The sequence below is a fragment of the Mobula hypostoma genome, chromosome 8, assembly GCF_963921235.1.
Source record: "Mobula hypostoma chromosome 8, sMobHyp1.1, whole genome shotgun sequence".
In the NCBI taxonomy this organism is placed as follows: domain Eukaryota; kingdom Metazoa; phylum Chordata; class Chondrichthyes; order Myliobatiformes; family Myliobatidae; genus Mobula; species Mobula hypostoma.
The window spans coordinates 67,511,624-67,530,283 of record NC_086104.1 but is presented as its reverse complement, the minus strand read 5'-3'; the positions used below and the strand labels follow the sequence as shown (position 1 = coordinate 67,530,283).

General features: G+C 40.2%; 1 protein-coding gene across 10 annotated transcripts in view; it reads left to right on the top strand.

The window, feature by feature from the left end:
* Positions 1–18,660, top strand: part of LOC134350601 (utrophin-like) — a 537,041-nt gene that overhangs the window by 504,331 nt on the left and 14,050 nt on the right. The gene's annotated exons all lie outside the window — the stretch shown is intronic.

The following is an 18,660-nucleotide window of genomic DNA, read 5'->3' as shown; positions in this document are numbered from 1 at the left end:
AATATCTATTACTTTAAGTGTTTTCAAGATTTGGAGGTTATGGGTCATCTGCCTATCTGAAAATGATTCAATATGTTGTTGAATCCAAGTAATCAATTTTGAGGGCAAGAAGGACTGGGAGAGCTGTTGAGGTAATGATGTCACCTCCTCCTGTTGCCAGTCTGCAGTAAAAAACAAACTTGTGGAAGAGATCAGCAAATCGAGCAGCATTCGTAGAGGCAAAGCGATAGTGTTGGGTTATACAATGCAGTCGTTCTTCTGATGCCAGCTGACACTTTTAATGAGACCTAAAGGGCTCGTTACTGCCAAGTTGCTAACGTTTATATGGGCGCAATTAATAGTTGCTGTTTTTTACCCCCGAGAGATTTCAGTTATATTTTCCCTCGAGATGTCTGAAACAGGACCAGCAAATTGCAAGTCCTAAATGGTTGCTGTTATTTTTTTGTGAATTATATCATTAAGTTATCTTGCCCGAATTTGATGTGCATTTAAATTTTTATGTCTCCATTCAAACTGAAGTCTGGAAGATGATGAGCAACTGCATTCACTTCTATCATCCAAATATAGCTGCTGGTCATTAAGAGATTGCTTTGCCAGATTTTTTTTCAGAACACAACTATTCTGCAACATAGTGGTACCCTCTATTTTGAGCAAAGTTAATGTAATTGTCCTCAGCCAATTCAACACAGCTCTACCAAGAGGGATTTCTCGCAGGTCAGAGGCAGTAATTTAAAAAGGGAACTTTGAGGGCATTTGTCCATTGTACTTGGACTATCAGCCACATCAACAGAGCTCTATGAACTAAATAAAAGTACCGAAAGGATAAGTGGGGCGGCCATTATACGAGAGTAGGTCAGTGGCAAGAATAGAAGCGACAGGCTTTGGCTCAAAAGAGGCTCTGGCTCGGAAGAGGTGTCGGCTCTGTGTAAAACGTCTGTTAGGGTTTCCTTTTTATTTCTTTTTTCCCTCTCCTTCTGCACCATTTAAATGGCTGTGGTGTGCTCTTCGTACCGGATGTTAGAGAACCGGGGGATACAGAGTCTCCTAGGAAACATCTGCATGAAGTGCATCTGGCTGCAGCTTCTTGAGGACCGTGTTAGGGATCTGGAGCAGCAACTGGATGATCTTCAGCTTGTACGGGAGAGCGAGGATATAATTAATCAAAGTTACAGGGAAGTAGTCACCCTGAAGTTGCAAGAGGCGAGTAGCTGGGTGACCGTCAAGAAAAATGGAAATAGGCAGTTAGAACAGAGTACCCCTGTGGCCATTCCCCTCAAAAACAAGTAACTGCTTTGGATACTTTCGTGGGGGATGACCTCCCGGGAGAATGCCACAGCGACTGGGTTACAGGCACTGAGCATGGGTCCATGGTGCAGAAGGGAAAGAGAGAGAAGGAGGGAGTGGTAGTGATAGGAGACTAAGTAGTGAGGGCAAACAGACAGGAGATTCTGTGGACATGGACGTGAACAGGACACCCGGATGGCATGTTGGCTCCAAGGTGCCAGAGTCAGGGATGTCTCAGATGGAGGGGGGTGGGGAGTAGCCAGATGTCTTGGTACATATTGGTACTGATGACGTAGGAAGGAAAAGCAATGAGGTCCTGAAAAGAGCATTTAGAGAGCTAGGTAGAAACTTGAGAAGCAGGACTTCCCAGGTAGTGATTTCTGGATTGCTGCTTGTGCCATGTGCCAGTGAGGATAGAAACAGTTTGATTTGGCAGATAAATGCGTGGCTGAGAAGCTGGTGCACGGGGCAGGGCTTCAGGTTCTTGGATCATTGGGGTCTCTTCTGGGGGAGGTATGGCCTGTTCAAAAGTGGCGGGTTGCAGCCTAACCCGAAGGCAAGCAATATTCTTGTGGGCAGGTTTGTTAGAGCTATTGGGGAGGGTTTAAACTAACCTGGCAGGAGGGTGGGAACCAGAGTGAAGGGACTCAAGAAAGGACGGATGGTAAAAAAGTAAAGATAGCATGCAGTCGGATTGTCAGGAAGGGCAGGCAGGTGATGGGACTTAGTTGCAGCCAGCAGGCTGAGTATCAAATCATTGGGGATGCAGAGTCAGAAAGGGCAACAAATACGGTACTCAAGGTGTTGTATGTAAATGCATGTAATATAAGAAATAAGGTGGATGATCTTGTTGCAATATTACAGATTGCCAGGTATGATGTTGTGGCTATCACTGAACCGTGGCTAAACGATGGCTGTAGTTGGGTACTGAATGTTCAAGGTTGCCCGTTATATCAGAGGGATAGGAAGGTAGGCAGAGGGGGTGGTGTGGCTCTACTGGTAAAGATTGGCATCAAATCAGTAGAAAGATGTGACATTGGGTCTGAAGATGTTGACTCCTTGTGGGTTCAGTTAAGAAACTGCAAGGGTAAAAGGACATTGATGGCAGTTATATACAGGCCTCCCAACAGTGGCTGGGAGGTGGACCACAGGTTACAACAGGAAATTGAAAAGGCAAGTCGAAGGGGCAATGTTATGGCAGTCATGAGAGATTTTAACATGCAGGTTGATTGGGAAAATCAGCTTGGTAATGGATTTCTGGAGAGCGAGTTTGTTGAATGCCAAGAGATAGCTTTTTAGAGCATTTGTCTATAGCTACTAGGGGATAAGCTATACAGGTGTCCCCCGCTTTTCGAACGTTTGCTTTACGAAACCTGTTATGAAAGGCCAACGTTAGTTCCCTGTTTTCGCTAACAGAAGGTGTTACAAAAAAAGGCAGCACTCAATAAAAAATCAGTGCGCGCCCCGAGCAGCCACTCTCCCCTGGATTCAGAACTGCATTCTCGCCAGCATTGCTTAAACACGTGCCTCTGAGCAGCCGTTAGTAAGTTGAGTTCTAAGGTATCGGAAAAGCCTGAAAGGGCTCATAAGGGTGTTACACTTAGTGTAAAACTAGACATAATTAAGCTTTAGATGGTGGTGAACGAAGTAAGGACAAAGTGAGTTTGGCTTGTGGAAGTTGACAAAGATGATGTTGAAGAGGTTTTGGCATCTCATGACCAATCACTGATAGATGAAGAGTTGATGCAATTGGAAGAGGAAAGGATAACAATCGAAACCAAATGAAGTAGCGAACGGACCGAAAGTGAAGTTTTTTTGGTTTTTTTTGTCACGGTAACAAGTCAAAGCTGCACCCTCTCTAATATGCTGGTAGAGGGAGTTTATTTGGGTTTTCTTTAGCGCTGGAAATGGTTACATCCCGACACGCGGGACAGAAGCAAAGTCGCATTGTGTATTCCACGGACCAGCAAATACCGGCCAGTTTAGCGAACAGAGCGACGGACACCCCTGCTGAAATCCAGAGGAAAACCCACAGAGGATGCAGAGGGGGATCACAAAGCCGAGGAAAGAGGACCGGGTTGAGACAACAGGGACTTTTGGAGAAGAGGAGTTCGGTGGATAATACCATTCCGGCTGACCGTAAGAGCGGTAAGCATAAAGGAGTTGGGTGCTTACTGATCTGGTTAACAACGGATGGTGCAATCCGGGGCATATTACGATCGAGGAACGTGTTTGCAGACTGGATATTGAACTTTTTACTGTTGGACTTCGGTCACATTCCACCGTGATACAACACTTGGCAGCACGGGAGGTCGTTCCTGCCTGTGGCCATCGAATGTGCAGCTCCTCCCGTGGAGGGTCAGACACCCTGAGCCAACAGACTGGTCCTGGACTTATTTTCCATCTGGCTGCAATGATAAAGTACGACTTTAATTTTGAAAGGGTACGTAGGTTTAGGGCAAATTTGCAAGATGGTTTGAGTGCTAACAAAGAACTGTATGATAGAAAAATGCGCGAAGCTCAGCAGTCAAGCATACTATCGTTTCTCAAGCCTTCCTCATCAGCCACAGGAGACGACGAACCTCGACCTTCAACATCGAGGCGGGCAGTCATAGGAGAAGATGAGCTGCCTGCCCTAATGGAAACAGACGATGATGAGATGACACCCCAGTGTCCCACCACCCCAACCCCCAGGCCACAGACAGGTACCAATTTGCGGAGAATGCAGCGGTAGCCAGGAGGCACACAGCACATCTTTAAGGAAAAGGCCGAAATAAACACGCTAATTAATTAGGTGCCGCCCAGCATGTAATTGTCGACCCAGATCAGAGGCGATGCAATTAAGATACAGTTAACCGGAAAATGTGACCAGACTGAGGCCAGTCATTATTCGGTTTCCTTATGTCCATGATAAGGAATGAGTTATTCAAGCTGCTCGGAAGATAGGTATGATCGAATTTTGAGAATTCAAGTTCAGAATTGTTGAAGACTACAGCCAAGACGTACTGAAAAAATGGATGGCGTATAAACCACAGATGGCAGAACTTTATTGTCGGGGCTATAAAATAGCGTTACTGTTTCCAGCCCGTCTAAGAGTGGTTACGCTGGACAACTCGCGTAGCCTGTTTAAAAATCCGATGGAAGCCCAAAGTTTCCTTAATGATCTGCCTCTCTCTGCAGAGGATTAATTAATGTATCGGTTTGTTTTCTCTCTCGTCTTTGGTTTGTGTAGTTCGAGGGTTTCTTTTTTCTCTTGATCTTGCAGTGTAGGTTCGCTTTATATTATTAAATGATACGATGCTTTTCTGTTAGTGATCTTGTATGTCTTACTCTTAATACTTTTTGAAAGTTATACAGTTACAATTTTAATGCTTGTTTTCTTTCTGAAATGTTACTGGAGTATTATATTTTTTTAAATGGTAAATTGTTTTCTTCTTCCCAGAACTCTTTCTGTCTCTAATATCACTTCCGATCATTTATATATGAAAAATTAATACAGTAATATGATCTAACATTTGATGTTCTTTGAAATATGAGTAAAAAGGAACTATTCGATGCTATTAATCGTTGTAAGCTGTTTCTTACCATTATAGCTATTTTTTTACTTTTTCTGAATATGGGCAGTATCTTTTTTGATAACATATTTCTTTTGGGTTGCCTTCTGGAAAGATGGGGGTAGGATTAGCTTTAGATATAGCATTGGCCACTGTCTGGCTTTTTTCTGGGTTTTTGTGGGAGGTGGGTGGTATTTTTGTTCTTATTTTAATTTCATTTTTGCTTTTTAAATGGGCTGACCTGAAACTACAAAAATGTCTGAAATGTCATAACTTCCGGTTCCTCTTCGGACCTTTATTCCTCTTCCGGTGTCATGAGTATGTACTCTGGTTAACCCTTTACATACCTTATACTTGAGCTCATTACGATGGATAAAATTATTAATTTGGTTTCTTGGAATACAAATGGCTTAAACCACCGGGTTAAACAGAAAAAAAATTTAAAAGTATTCCATAGGATGAATGCTCATATTATTTTTGTACAAGAAGCTCATGTCCGGAAAGAGGATAATCAGCGTTTTTTTAGATTCTGGAAAGACTAACAGTACTACAACTACTCGAATTCACAGGCTAAAGTTTAAGGCGTTTCTATTTTTATAGATCCATCAATTTCATTTCTGCATTATGAGACGATCTCAGATCCCAATGGCAGATTTTTGTCAATTACTGGATTGCTATTTAACAAAAAAGTTGCTATGCTTAATGTTTATGCCCCAAATGTTGACTGTCCTGATATTTTCAAGAATCTCTTTACATCTCTTCCTAACTTAAATAACTTTCTGCTGATTCTGGGTGGAGATTTCAATTGTTGTTTAAATCCTTTGATGGATAGATCCAAGTCCAATCAAGTACTTCCGAACAAATCGGCTACCCTTATTAACTGACTGTGGAATCTCAGAAATTTGGAGATTCTTATATCCAGATGAAAAAGAGTTCTCATTTTTTGCACATGTATATCAGCACTATTCAAGAATTGACTATTTTTTATCGACTCTCGATTAATTCCTCTTGTTACTGGCTGCGAATATGATTCTATTGCTGTTTCTGACCATGCACCGTTGAAATTATTTATTAACTTAAGGGATACATTTACTAATTCTAGACAATGGCGTTTTAATACCACTTTACTTCAAGATTCAGATTTTGTTAGGTTTATTGAGGAACAGATTAATTTTTTCTTTACAATGAATTCTACAGAGGATATTTCTAGTGGGACACTTTGGGATACTTTAAAGCATATATTGGTGGACAAATTATTTCATATACTGCTGGATTAAGAAAGCGAACTAATAAGGAAATACTTAAACTGGTTGGCAAGATTAAAGAAGTTGATAAGAAATATTCTATAGCTCCTAATCAGGAACTTTATAAACAGAGAGTTGAAGTTCAAATGAAACATAATCTCTTATTATCATCTTTGATTGAAAGTCAATTAATCAAAACTAAGAGTCAATTTTATATACATGGTGATAAAACTGGGAAACTTTTAGCTAATCAATTGAAATCAGCCTGGGTTAAACGACAGATTCTTAAGATTCGTAAACAAGATGACACTTTGACAGTTGACCATGACAAGATTACTAAATCCTTGCAAGAATTCTATGCCTCCTTATATCAGTCAGAATTTCCTGATGACTCTTCTATAATACATGAATTTTTAAAGAAATTGAATATTCCAAAATTATCATCTAATGAATGTTCAAAGCTAGATGTACCTATTACAGTAGAGGAAATAAAGAATGCTATTTTTCGATGAACTCAGGTAAAGCACCTGGCCCAGACGGATTTACAGTAGAATTTTTTAAAATTTTTCTCTACTACACTGACTCCTTGGCTATGTAGTGTTTTTAGGGATGCAGTATCTATAGGTAAATTACCACAATCTTTTTATCAAGCTTCTATTTCCCTAATTCTTAAAAAAGATAAGGACCCCATTGAATGTGCATCTTATAGGCCTATATCTTTGCTGAATGTGGATTCTAAGATTTTTTCTAAAATATTGGCAAAGAGATTGGAGAATGTATTACCTCAAATTATTTCTGCTGATCAGACTAGATTTATTAAAAATTGTTACTCTTTTTAATATTAGGAGATTAATAAATATTGTTTTTATGCCTTCATCCAAAATTCCAAAATGTGTAAACGGGACCTTTTCAGAATGGCAGGCGGTGACTAGTGGGGTACCGCAAGGCTCAGTGCTGGGACCCCAGTTGTTTACAATATATATTAATGACTTGGATGAGGGAATTAAATGCAGCATCTCCAAGTTTGCGGATGACACGAAGCTGGGTGGCAGTGTTAGCAGTGAGGAGGATGCTAAGAGGATGCAGGGTGACTTGGATAGGTTGGGTGAGTGGGCAAACTCATGGCAGATGCAATTTAATGTGGATAAATGTGAAGTTATCCACTTTGGTGGCAAAAATAGGAAAACAGATTATTATCTGAATGGTGGCCGATTAGGAAAAGGGGAGGTGCAACGAGACCTGGGTGTCATTATACACCAGTCATTGAAAGTGGGCATGCAGGTACAGCAGGCGGTGAAAAAGGCGAACGGTATGCTGGCATTTATAGCGAGAGGATTCGAGTACAGGAGCAGGGAGGTACTACTGCAGTTGTACAAGGCCTTGGTGAGACCACACCTGGAGTATTGTGTGCAGTTTTGGTCCCCTAATCTGAGGAAAGACATCTTTGCCATAGAGGGAGTACAAAGAAGGTTCACCAGATTGATTCCTGGGATGGCAGGTCTTTCATATGAAGAAAGACTGGATGAACTGGGCTTGTACTCGTTGGAATTTAGAAGATTGAGGGGGGATCTGATTGAAACGTATAAGATCCTAAAGGGATTGGACAGGCTAGATGCAGGAAGATTGTTCCCGATGTTGGGGAGGTCTAGAACGAGGGGTCACAGTTTGAGGATAGAGGGGAAGCCTTTTAGGACCGAGGTTAGGAAAAACTTCTTCACACAGAGAGTGGTGAATCTGTGGAATTCTCTGCCACAGCAAACTGTTGAGGCCAGTTCATTAGCTATGTTTAAAAGGAAGTTAGATATGGCCCTTGTGGCTACAGGGGTCAGGGGGTATGGAGGGAAGGCTGGGTTCTGAGTTGGATGATCAGCCATGATCATAATAAATGGCGGTGCAGGCTCGAAGGGCCGAATGGCCTACTCCTGCACCTATTTTCTATGTTTCTATGTTTCTATGTTTCATTGGATGCTGAGAAAGCTTTTGACAGAGTTGAATGTACATATTTATTTAACACCCTTGAGAAATTTAATTTTAGTTCGATATTTATATCTTGGGTGAAACTGATATATCTGACCCCTTTGGCTTCGGTATTTACTAACAATCAAAGATCTCCTCTTTTTCATCTATTCTGTGGCACTAGGCAGGGCTGTCCTCTTAGTCCACTACTATTTGACATTGCTTTGGAACCGCTAGCTATTGCTATTCCTGACTCCCCTAATATATTTGGCATTACCTGTGGAAATGAGACTCATAAATTATCACTATATGCAGATGATCTACTATTATATATTTCTAACCCAGGAAAATCTATTCCGGCAATATTAACTTTGCTTGCTCAGTTTAGTAGTTTTTCTGGTTATGAATTGAACCTAGGTAAGAGTGAACTTTTTCCATTAAATATGCAGGTTTCCACTTAAAGAAACTCTCCCAGACATCCCACCTCTCCCGGAACTTCCAGGAGTCTCCCGCATATTAATAGTGGCTCCCTGATGTCCGCAAATTACATACAATATCACGGAAATCAATTTTTTTGAGAACGAGAGAGAGCGCGCGCACGAGAGAGCGAGAACGAAGGCCAGTGAGCGTGCAAGAGAGCAAGCGAGAAAGCGAGAGCGCGCGAGTGACCACGAGAGAGAGAGAGAGCGTGTGCGCGCCATGGCAGAGTGTTCCAAAAAAAATATAAAACATACGTCACCCCAGACTACACTAAAGTGTACCCCTGCCTAATAGGGGTCAAAATAATGACAGTGTTGCTTGCTGCACTGTTTGCAACAATGACTTTTCTATTGCCCATGGTGGGTTAAGACTGTAAAAGACATGTTGAGGTGAGTTTAACAAGTGTCATTCGTTCATTAGCATAGCTAACGTTATTTAAACTAGCTGACCAGCTGCTGAGGAGCTACTCTGTTGCAGACATCCCACCTCTCCCGGGAGTCTCCCGCAAATTGATGGTGCTACCTCCCTGAAATGAGTTTTTGCAGGGTGGGATGCCTGCTCTCCATTTAGAGTGACTACTGACTATTTTACTTATCAGGGAGTTAAAATTACTAAGAGACATAAGGATCTATTCAATTTTAACATTTTACCATGAATTAATCAGGTTAAACAACTGATTACTAAGTCGTCCCCATTGTCTCTATCATTGATTGGCCAAATCAATGCTGTTAAAATGATTATTTTACCTAAATTTTTATATTTATTTCAAACAATACCAATCTTTATTCCTAAGTACTTTTTTGATCCTATTGATTCTAAAATTTCCTCTTGTATATGGCAAAATAAAAATCCCAGATTAAGCAAAAAATACTTACAGAAATCTAAGAAAGTGGGTGGTTTGGCTTTGCCTAACCTAAGATTTTATTATTGGGCAATTAATATTTGATATTTAATATTTTGGATGCAAGATTGGAATATAACTCCAAGCCCATATTGGGTAAACCTTGAAGGCCACTCTGTCCAAGGGTTTTCGTTAGCTTCCATTGTAGGAACTTCACTTCCTTTTGTACTATCTAAATTGAATAAACAAACGTTTAACCCTATAGTTAAACATATATTGCGAATATGGTTTCAATTTCGTAAATTTTTTGGCCTGAATGAATTTATGTTATCAAACCCTATTATATCTAATTTCTTTTTTTCAACCCTCGGTAATGGACCAGGCCTTTTTGATATAGAAAACGAAAGGTATAATATGTTTTCGTGATATATTTCTGGATAACTGTTTTATGTCTTTTGAGCAGTTATCTAAGAAATTTGATTGCCTAGATCTCATTTTTTAGATATTTACAAATAAGAAATTTTTTAAATACTACATTGCCTACCTTTCCAACTTCAAATCCTACTAGTATTATTGATAAAAATTTAGGGTTAAATCCTTTTCAGAAGGGATTAATAGTAATTATTTATGATATAATTATGAAATTACAGCCAGATATATGGGATAAAATTAAAAACAAATGGGAAAGGGAACTTCAACTTTGTCTACCTATAGAGAAATGGGATAAAATTTTTCAATTCGTTAGTACCTCTTCTATATGTGCCAAACATACATTAATACAATTTAAAGTAGTACATAGAGCCCATATGTCTGAAGATAAACTAGCTCGTTTTTATTTGGATATAAACCCTATTTGTGATAGATGTCACTCTGAGGTGGCTTCTTTAACTCATATGTTTTGGTCCTGTCCTCTTTTGGAAAAATATTGGAAAGATATTTTTGATATTATTTCACTAGTTCTATGTTTTGTTTTAAAACCCCATCCTATTACGGCAATTTTTGGATTGCCAATGATAGAACATAGATCTTTGTCTTCTTCAGCCTGTCGGATGATGGCATTTGTTACTTTAATGGCTAGAAGATCTATTTTATTGAACTGGAAGGAAATCAATCCTCCTACCACATTCCAGTGGTTTTCTCAAACTATATTAAGTTTAAATTTAGAAAAAATTAGAAGTGATATTTTTGACCCTTCGGTTAAATTTGAAGAAACTTGGAAACCTTTTATGCCACATTTTCATATGATGTAATCTGACCTTTCCGAATTTTTTTTTGAACTTAAATTATATGAATAGAGGAGCGGAGTTGACAACATTACTGAACGTGTCTGATTCAAGATATTGGTCTAGCCCTGTTTTGTTCTTTTTTTGGGGTTTTTTTTTTCTTTTTCTTTTGGGGATTTTTCTTTGTTTATGTATATTTTTTTCTTTTTATTTCTTTTTTTTATGACTAATTTCATTATGAGTTTGGAAGTCTATTATACCTATGTTACTTAAAATCCTTTTTGTATATGCTGATTAAGATTATTCCAATCTCTTTGTACCAACTTTATTAATTTTCAAAATTATAAACTGAATAACAAAAAGATTTAAAAAGAAAAAGATGAAGGCCAATGCACTGTATGGCTTCTTAACCACAGCGTCAACCTGTACAGCAGCTTTGAGTGTCCTATGGACTCAATCCCCAAGATCCCTCTAATCTTCCACACTGCCAAGTGTCTTACCATTAATACTATATTCTGCCATCATATTTGACCTAGCAAAATGAACCACTTCACACTTACCTGGGTTGAACTCCATCTGCCACTTCTCACCCCAGTTTTGCATCCTATCAATGTCCATCCCGCTATAAACTCTGACAGCCTTCCACACTCTCCACAAATGTCATCAGCAAATTTACTGATCCCTCCCTCCACTTCCTCATCCAGGTCATTCGTAAAAATCACGAAGAGTAGGGGTCCCAGAACAGATCCCTAAGGCACACCACTGGTCACCAACCTCCATGCCGAATATGACCTATCTACAACCACTCTGCCTTCTGTGGGCAAGCCAGTTCTGGATCCACAAAGCAATGTCCCCTTGGATCCCATGCCTCCTTACTTTCTCAATAAGCCTTGCATGGAGTACCTTACCAAATGCCTTGCTGAAATTCATGTGCACTACATCTACGGCTCTACCTTCATCAACATGTTTGGTCACATCTTCAAAAAATTCAAGCAAGGCTTTTAAGGCAGAGCCTGCCTTAGAGAAAGCCATGCTGACTGTTCCTAATCATTATGCTCTTCAAATGTTCATAAATCCTTGCCTTTCAGGATCTTCTCCATCAACTTACCAACCACTGAAGTAAGACTCACTGGTCTATAATTTCCTGGGCTATCTCTACTCCCTTTCTTGAATAAGGGAACAACATCCGCAACCCTCCAATCCTCCGGAACATTTCCCATCCCCATTGATGATGCAGCTCATTGCCAGAGGCTCAGCAATCTCCTCACCTCCCACAATAGCCTGGGGTACATCTCGTCTAGTCCCGGTGACTTATCCAACTTGATACTTTCCAAAAGCTCCAGCACATCCTCTTTCTTAATATCTACATGCTCAAGATTTTCAGCCCACTGTAAGTCATCTCAACACTCGCCAAGATCGTTTTCCGTAGTGAATACTGAAGCAAAATACTCATTAAGTACCTCAGCTATCTCCTCCAGTTCCATACACACTTGATTGGTCCTATTCTCTCACATTTTATCCTTTTGCTCTTCATATACTTGTAGAATAGCTTGGAGTTTTCCTTAATCCTGTCTGCCAAGACCTTCTCGTGGCCCCTTCTGGCTCTCCTAATTTCATTCTTAAGCTCCTTCCTGCTAGCCTTATAGTCTTCTAGATCTCTATCATTACCTAGTTTGTTGAACTTTTCATAAGCTTTTCTTCTTAACTAGACTTAGAACAGCCTTTGTACACCACCGTTCCTGTACCCTACCGTCCTTTCCCTGTGTCATTGGAACGTACCAATGCAGATGTCATGAACATTTTGGTGTCTGTTCGGACACCAAACGTGGACCACTTTCCGTACCTTGGAAGATACCTCTCCTCCAATGTCGACCTCAATGATGAGATCCAACATCATCTTAAAGGCGCTGGAACAGCTTTTAGACATTTCCGAACAAGAGTCTTTCATGATCGTGACATCCGAACAGACACCAAAATGTTAGTGTACAAAGCAGTGGTAATCCCAACGCTCCTGTATGCATCACAAAGCTGGACAACACACCGACGACATCTGAAGGCACTTGAAAAGTTCCATCAATGCTGTCTTCGAAACATCTTAAGTATCAGCTGGGAAGATAGAAGAACCAACATCGATGTGCTAGTTGAAGCAAAAACAACAAGCATTGAAGCCTACGTCATCAAGAACCAACTAAGATGGAGTGGTCATGTTGTTCAGATGAAAGACGAACGTCTGCCGAAACATATCTTCTACTCCCAGCTTTAGAAAGGCAAATGTAAAAGAGGCGGACAACAGAAGAGATTCAAAGATGTCTTAAAAGCCAACATGAAGAAATGTAACATCGACATCAACAATCGGAAAACCAATGTCAAGTTCAGGAAACTCTGGCAAGCCATCATCCGAGCAGGAACAGCAACTTTCGAAGCCAACAGATGTGCAGAATTAGAAAAGAAAAGAGAAGAAAATGGAAAGAGGCAGCAACAACCAAAGCCCGATCTGCCATCTGGAACTACCTGTCCTGAATGCAGAAGAATGTTCAAAGCCAAGATTGGAATCATAAGCCACTTGAGAGCCCATAAGTAGATCAACAGAACGAAGACCATCATCCTTGACCTCAAGGGTTAGCCACCGACGACGACCAATGCAGATCTGCACACAAATATCCCCTGAACATTTGCCACATTTCTTCCACACATTTCCGGGGACATCTATTCCCAATTTATACTTCCAAGTTGTGCCTGATAGACTCATATTTCCCCTTACTCCAAATAAACACTTTCCTAACTTGTCTGTTCCTATCCCTCTGCAATGCTATGGTAAAGGAGATAGAATTGTGATCACTATCTCCAAAATGCTCTCCCACTGAGAGATCTGACAGCTGACCAGGTTCATTTCCCAATACCAGATCAAGTACAGCCTCTCCTCTTGTAGGCTTATCTACATATTGTGTCAAGAAACCTTCCTGAACACACTTAACAAACTCCACCCCATCTGAACTCCTTGCTCTAGGGAGATGCCAACTGATACTTGGGAAATTAAAATCTCCCATAGGGCATCAATGCCCTATGTTCTTAGCCCACGCTCTACTCGCTTTACACTCATGACTGTGTTCTTCGCCATATTTAAGTTTGCTGACAACACCACTGCTGTTGACTGAATCAAAGATTGTAACAAATTAGCATATAGGAGGGAGATTGAAAATTTGGCTGAGTGGTGCCACAACAACCTCTTACTTAATGTCAGCAAGACCAAGGAGCTGATTATTCAGGAGGGGGAAATCTGAGGTTCATGAGCCAGTCCTCATCGGAGGATCAGAGGTGGAGAGGGTCATCAACTTTAAAGTCCTCAGTGTTATCACTTCAGAGGATCTGTCCTGGCCCTCTGCAATTATGAAGAAGCATGACAGTGCCTCTACTTCTTTAGAAGTTCGCAAAGATTTGGCATGAAATGTAAAACTTTGACAAACTTCTGTAGATATGTGGAGGAGAGTATATTGACTGGCTGCATCACAGGAATGGAAACATCATTGCTCTTGAACTGAAAGTCCTACAAAAAGTGGTGGATACAGCCCAGTCTGTCACACTTAAAGCCCTCCCCACCTTTGAGCACATCTACACGGAGTGTTGTTGCAGGCAATCAGCATCAGGGACCCCCACCAGCAGGTACAGGAATCTCAGAACTCAGACCACCAGGTCCAGGAGCAGTTATTACCCCTCAACCCTCAGGCCTTGAACCAAAGGTTATAACTTCACTTGCACCATCATTGAAAAGTTCCCACAACCAATGGACCCACTTGCAAGGACTCTTCATCTCATGTTCTCCATATTTTTTTTTGTTTTTGCAGAGTTTGTTGCCTTTTGCACACTGGTTGCCCACCTTATTGAGTGCAGTCTTTTATTGACTGTATTATGGTTATTGGATTTACTCAGTAGGCCTGCAAGCAAATTAATCCCAGGATTTTATATGGTGACATACATGTACTTTGATAATAAATTTACTTTGAACTTTAGTTCCCTTCATCATAAATTCTGCTTACTTCCCCCCCTAATACTTGCACCACCCTGACTTCAGCTCAGCTGTTATCCATACCTTCATCATTTGCAGACAGTATTCTAATAGCACGGTAACAAGCCTTCATCTTGCACCATCCATAAATTTAAGATCACTTTTTATAACAGCCCGTCACACCATCTGATTCTAAATGGTTTGTGGCCTGGCTTGTAACTTACAATTGAAGGAAACTATCAAGTATATATTCTTTAAATGGAAGGATTTCTGTAATATCAATGTACAGAAACTTTAATTACATTATAATTAAAAGTTTCAGGCTGATGAAATTTCTCCAGATATGACGAGTGCTCTTGAACCTAAGATGTTAACATTTCTTTTTCCACAGATGCTACCTGATCAACAGTTTTTTTCTTTTTTTTTGTTTTTATTTCACATTTCCAGCATCTGCATTTTTTAAAACAGCTATCTGGTTGACCCCTAAATGCATATTTACACCAATTCCAAGCGACTCAAAAGAACCCAAAAGCTGGAACTGTGGTAAAATTGGATGAAATGCTTGGAATAAACCAGAGCATCAGATTCGGATGCAACAATATGATTGATACTTTACTACTCTCTGAAGTGTCCTCACAACACACTTAGTTGTACCAAGCAAACTGATAAAGAGTAAAACCTGGCAAAGTACCTCATATTAACTTTGGTATCAAATCAAAGTTCAGCAAAGTTACTCTAAGCTCATTTCACCTTAGGAAATGCTGCTTCCAAGAATTTGAAAATTGGGAATGTTGTCTCAGAAACTAGTTATGCAACCGCTTGACCCCACTTTCATAGTCCCTGGTTTGTTCCACTATATTAGCAGACCCACATAAGGATGACTGGACAGTGATAAACAGGTGGGATGGAGTGTGCTTGGAAGTTGTTAACGTGGCTCACCTCTCAATCGTCTAAAGCCTGTCCACAGTTCTAAAAGGCATGGGGCTTGACTTTGGCTGGTTCAGAGTATCGAAATGAAGTGTTCGTGTAGTGCAGCAGTGAGAAGAAAGGGCAGCAAGTCAAGCTGCTGCCTCAGTGTCGAAGACCTGGTTTCAATCCTGACTTTGGGTGCTATCTTTATGCAGTTTGCACATTCTCTCTTTGATTGAGTGGCAATTCACTATATACTCTCATTTCCTCATACACGCTAAAGTGTGTAGAAATGTGGTCGAATTTGGAGCAAAGGGAAAATAATGGGATTAATGTAAGATTAAAATAAATGAATGGTTGATGATCAGCACTGAAGGATCTATTTCCTGTTGTATTCCTCTGTGACTCCAAACGGCTTCACCCAGGATGATGAATTTTTGGAATTTACTATGCAAAAGGTTATTTGATGCTCAGCTTCTTACTATAATCTGGCCGGGCTTTTGAATGTCAAAGTAACAAAGGATAAGAACAAAGTGATACTGAGATAAAAGGTCGGCCACAATTTTCTTGAATGCCACAGCAGACATCGGGGTCTAAATGGCCGCTTTCTGTTTCTCTTTCTCATCTTCTTTAATCTTGTGCATGACATAAGCTGCATTTAACTGACTGAAATTCCATCAATTCTGAGGAAGCACAGCACTGTCTTGGAATGGCAGTGCACTCCAATGACACCTTATTGACCATGTCTTACATTCCCTTCCCTAGCCACTCGATCATAGTGGTAATTGAATGTAGCACTTTGATCGGGTGGAGAAACAGATGTTTGGACTGCAGTCATTGCAGTTTCCCAACCAAGTTGGACTCTGACTCTATTTGGAAATAGTTTACTTTTCTCCCATGCTGGATCAAGCCTTTGGAACTCTTCATATTCCTCCTCTACAAGGATTTCTTCACAACAAGATCTCCAGGTAGATCACCATCATCAAGCATTAATTGTGACTGAATCCACTTGGCATTAATATGAAAGGAAGAGGTTCTGTCTCACATAGATAATATTTTGAGGTGGAGGGATCTGGTTGTTGGGAGGAGATATGATGTTTGTAGTTGCAGAGGTACCTGGAGGTTTGTGTGACTTTAGATAAATTTTAAAACAAAATCACATCATGTTTGAACTTCAAAAATTTAGGGTTTGGCTTTTGGTGTTATGTATACTTGTGCGCTTAACATTTTTGGAAGATTGTCTGAACTTTGGTGAGGTTACACAGGAGGCTTACTGGACTAGTATAGGAGGATTTAGGGACTTGAGTCCCAAGGAACAGCAAGAAAAGCTGGTATATTTCACATTTGATTTGGAATGGTTAAATAGGGATTTAATAGAGGTGTTCAAAGTTAGAGTGGATTTTGCGAATGCAGATTAGATCTTGAAATAGATTGAAATGATCTGGAACACACCAGGTAACAATAACGGAAGCAGCCTCCACAGGGGTTTCCAAAGACATATGGACATGTACTTCAAGAGGACTCATTTGCAAGGTTGAGGGGAAATAGCTGATGTATGGGATTCATTAAAGACTTAGCACAGGCACAATGACTTAAGCTGTCTCCTTCAAAGCCCTGTGATTCTTGATGAGCAGTTCCAAAGTGCAGCTCATTAACATGTTCTTCCACAGATCATTAGATCCTTGTTTAAATACTAGCTGTCATTCACATTAGTGGGTTTTTCCACTTCAACATGAGTTTACAAGGTTATTTAGACCAGAGTTTGAAACAAGAGAATCTAAACTACAATGTCTCAGTGAATTAAGAACAAATATTAGTAAATTAGACTGACACAAGAATTAAGAACACACAGGCTTAGATACATTCCACAGCCTTTCTGCATCCATTTGTAATCCCATTGTACCATAACATCTGTGGATGTTTTTTTGTTGCATATATTTTAAAAAATGCATTCTCTGCTACACATCTAAGTGATATTTCTGAGGTAACACAGGAAATGCTTAAGACACTGCCCAAAATGAAACAGCTAATTTTTCAGCTGGAAGACCTTTTGTCAGAATGGGGAGAGGGAAAACAAATTAATTTTAAATTGCAGAGAAGGTGAAAGGATGAAGAATTGGACAAAGGATGAATGTAAACAGCTGAAAAAGATTCTGCAAGCTCTCTCCTTCTCAACTCTGAATGTCACCTTGTAAGGGTCCATCTTGTTTCTCTTAATATGACAGATTTCACCTTGTCCCAATTTAATCAGCGATTTGCATACTTGATACATCGACAAATAAAGGTGAATGTTATTTGGCCTTATTAATAGAGAAATCTTAGGAGGAAATGTAGAGTTTTCAGTTAATTCTAGAAAGTTGTACCGGAATGACAATTTTTGCCACCTCTATAATTGAGCCCAGAAATGTTGCTACCAGGATACAGTATTTTAAAATAAGATGTTCTATTTACTGCAACAGATAACATGTATCTTTTACAGAGTAAATATAAACTCTGTTGGCCACGTGGCCAAGTGGTTAGGGCGTTCGTCTAGTGATCTGAAGGTCGCTAGTTCGAGCCTCAGCTGTGGCAGCGTGGTTTGTGTCCTTGAGCAAGGCACTTATCCACACATTGCTCTAGTGTCTGTGTGAGGAGTGGCGCCCCACACAGACTTCTGATCTGTGCCTTGTCTGAGTCGACATTCCCTTCCCCTGTTTAAATAACAGGAAGTTGGCTTGAACCAATGGTTTCATTCTTGGTTCTGAGTTTGCAGGTTGTGGATCTAAGAACATAACATAACCGCCTTTGACTTTGCATGATCAGGAGAATACAGTACAGTTGTAGCGATCTTCTGGATAAATTGTCTCTGCTAAGGCAATTGAGCAAGTTAAATGGCACAACAGGAAGGGAAATAACATAGTTTTTCACATCAATGTTTAGCCCTCAGCCAACACCACCAAAGAAGATTATTTTGTTATTTATCTCATTATTTTTGCAGGAACTTGTTCTGAGAAAATTGCCTGCTTGTTAGGTCGCAAAAGTTTGTGAGAATGACTGGGGTAGAGAACTTACTAAATTATTCTTCAAAGGAGGTTGTACACACTCTATGAATCAAGTGACCTTTAGTTCTGATGAGCCATTCTGTGGCAACTGTTATGCTAAGCTAAAGCAAAAATGAAAATTAGAA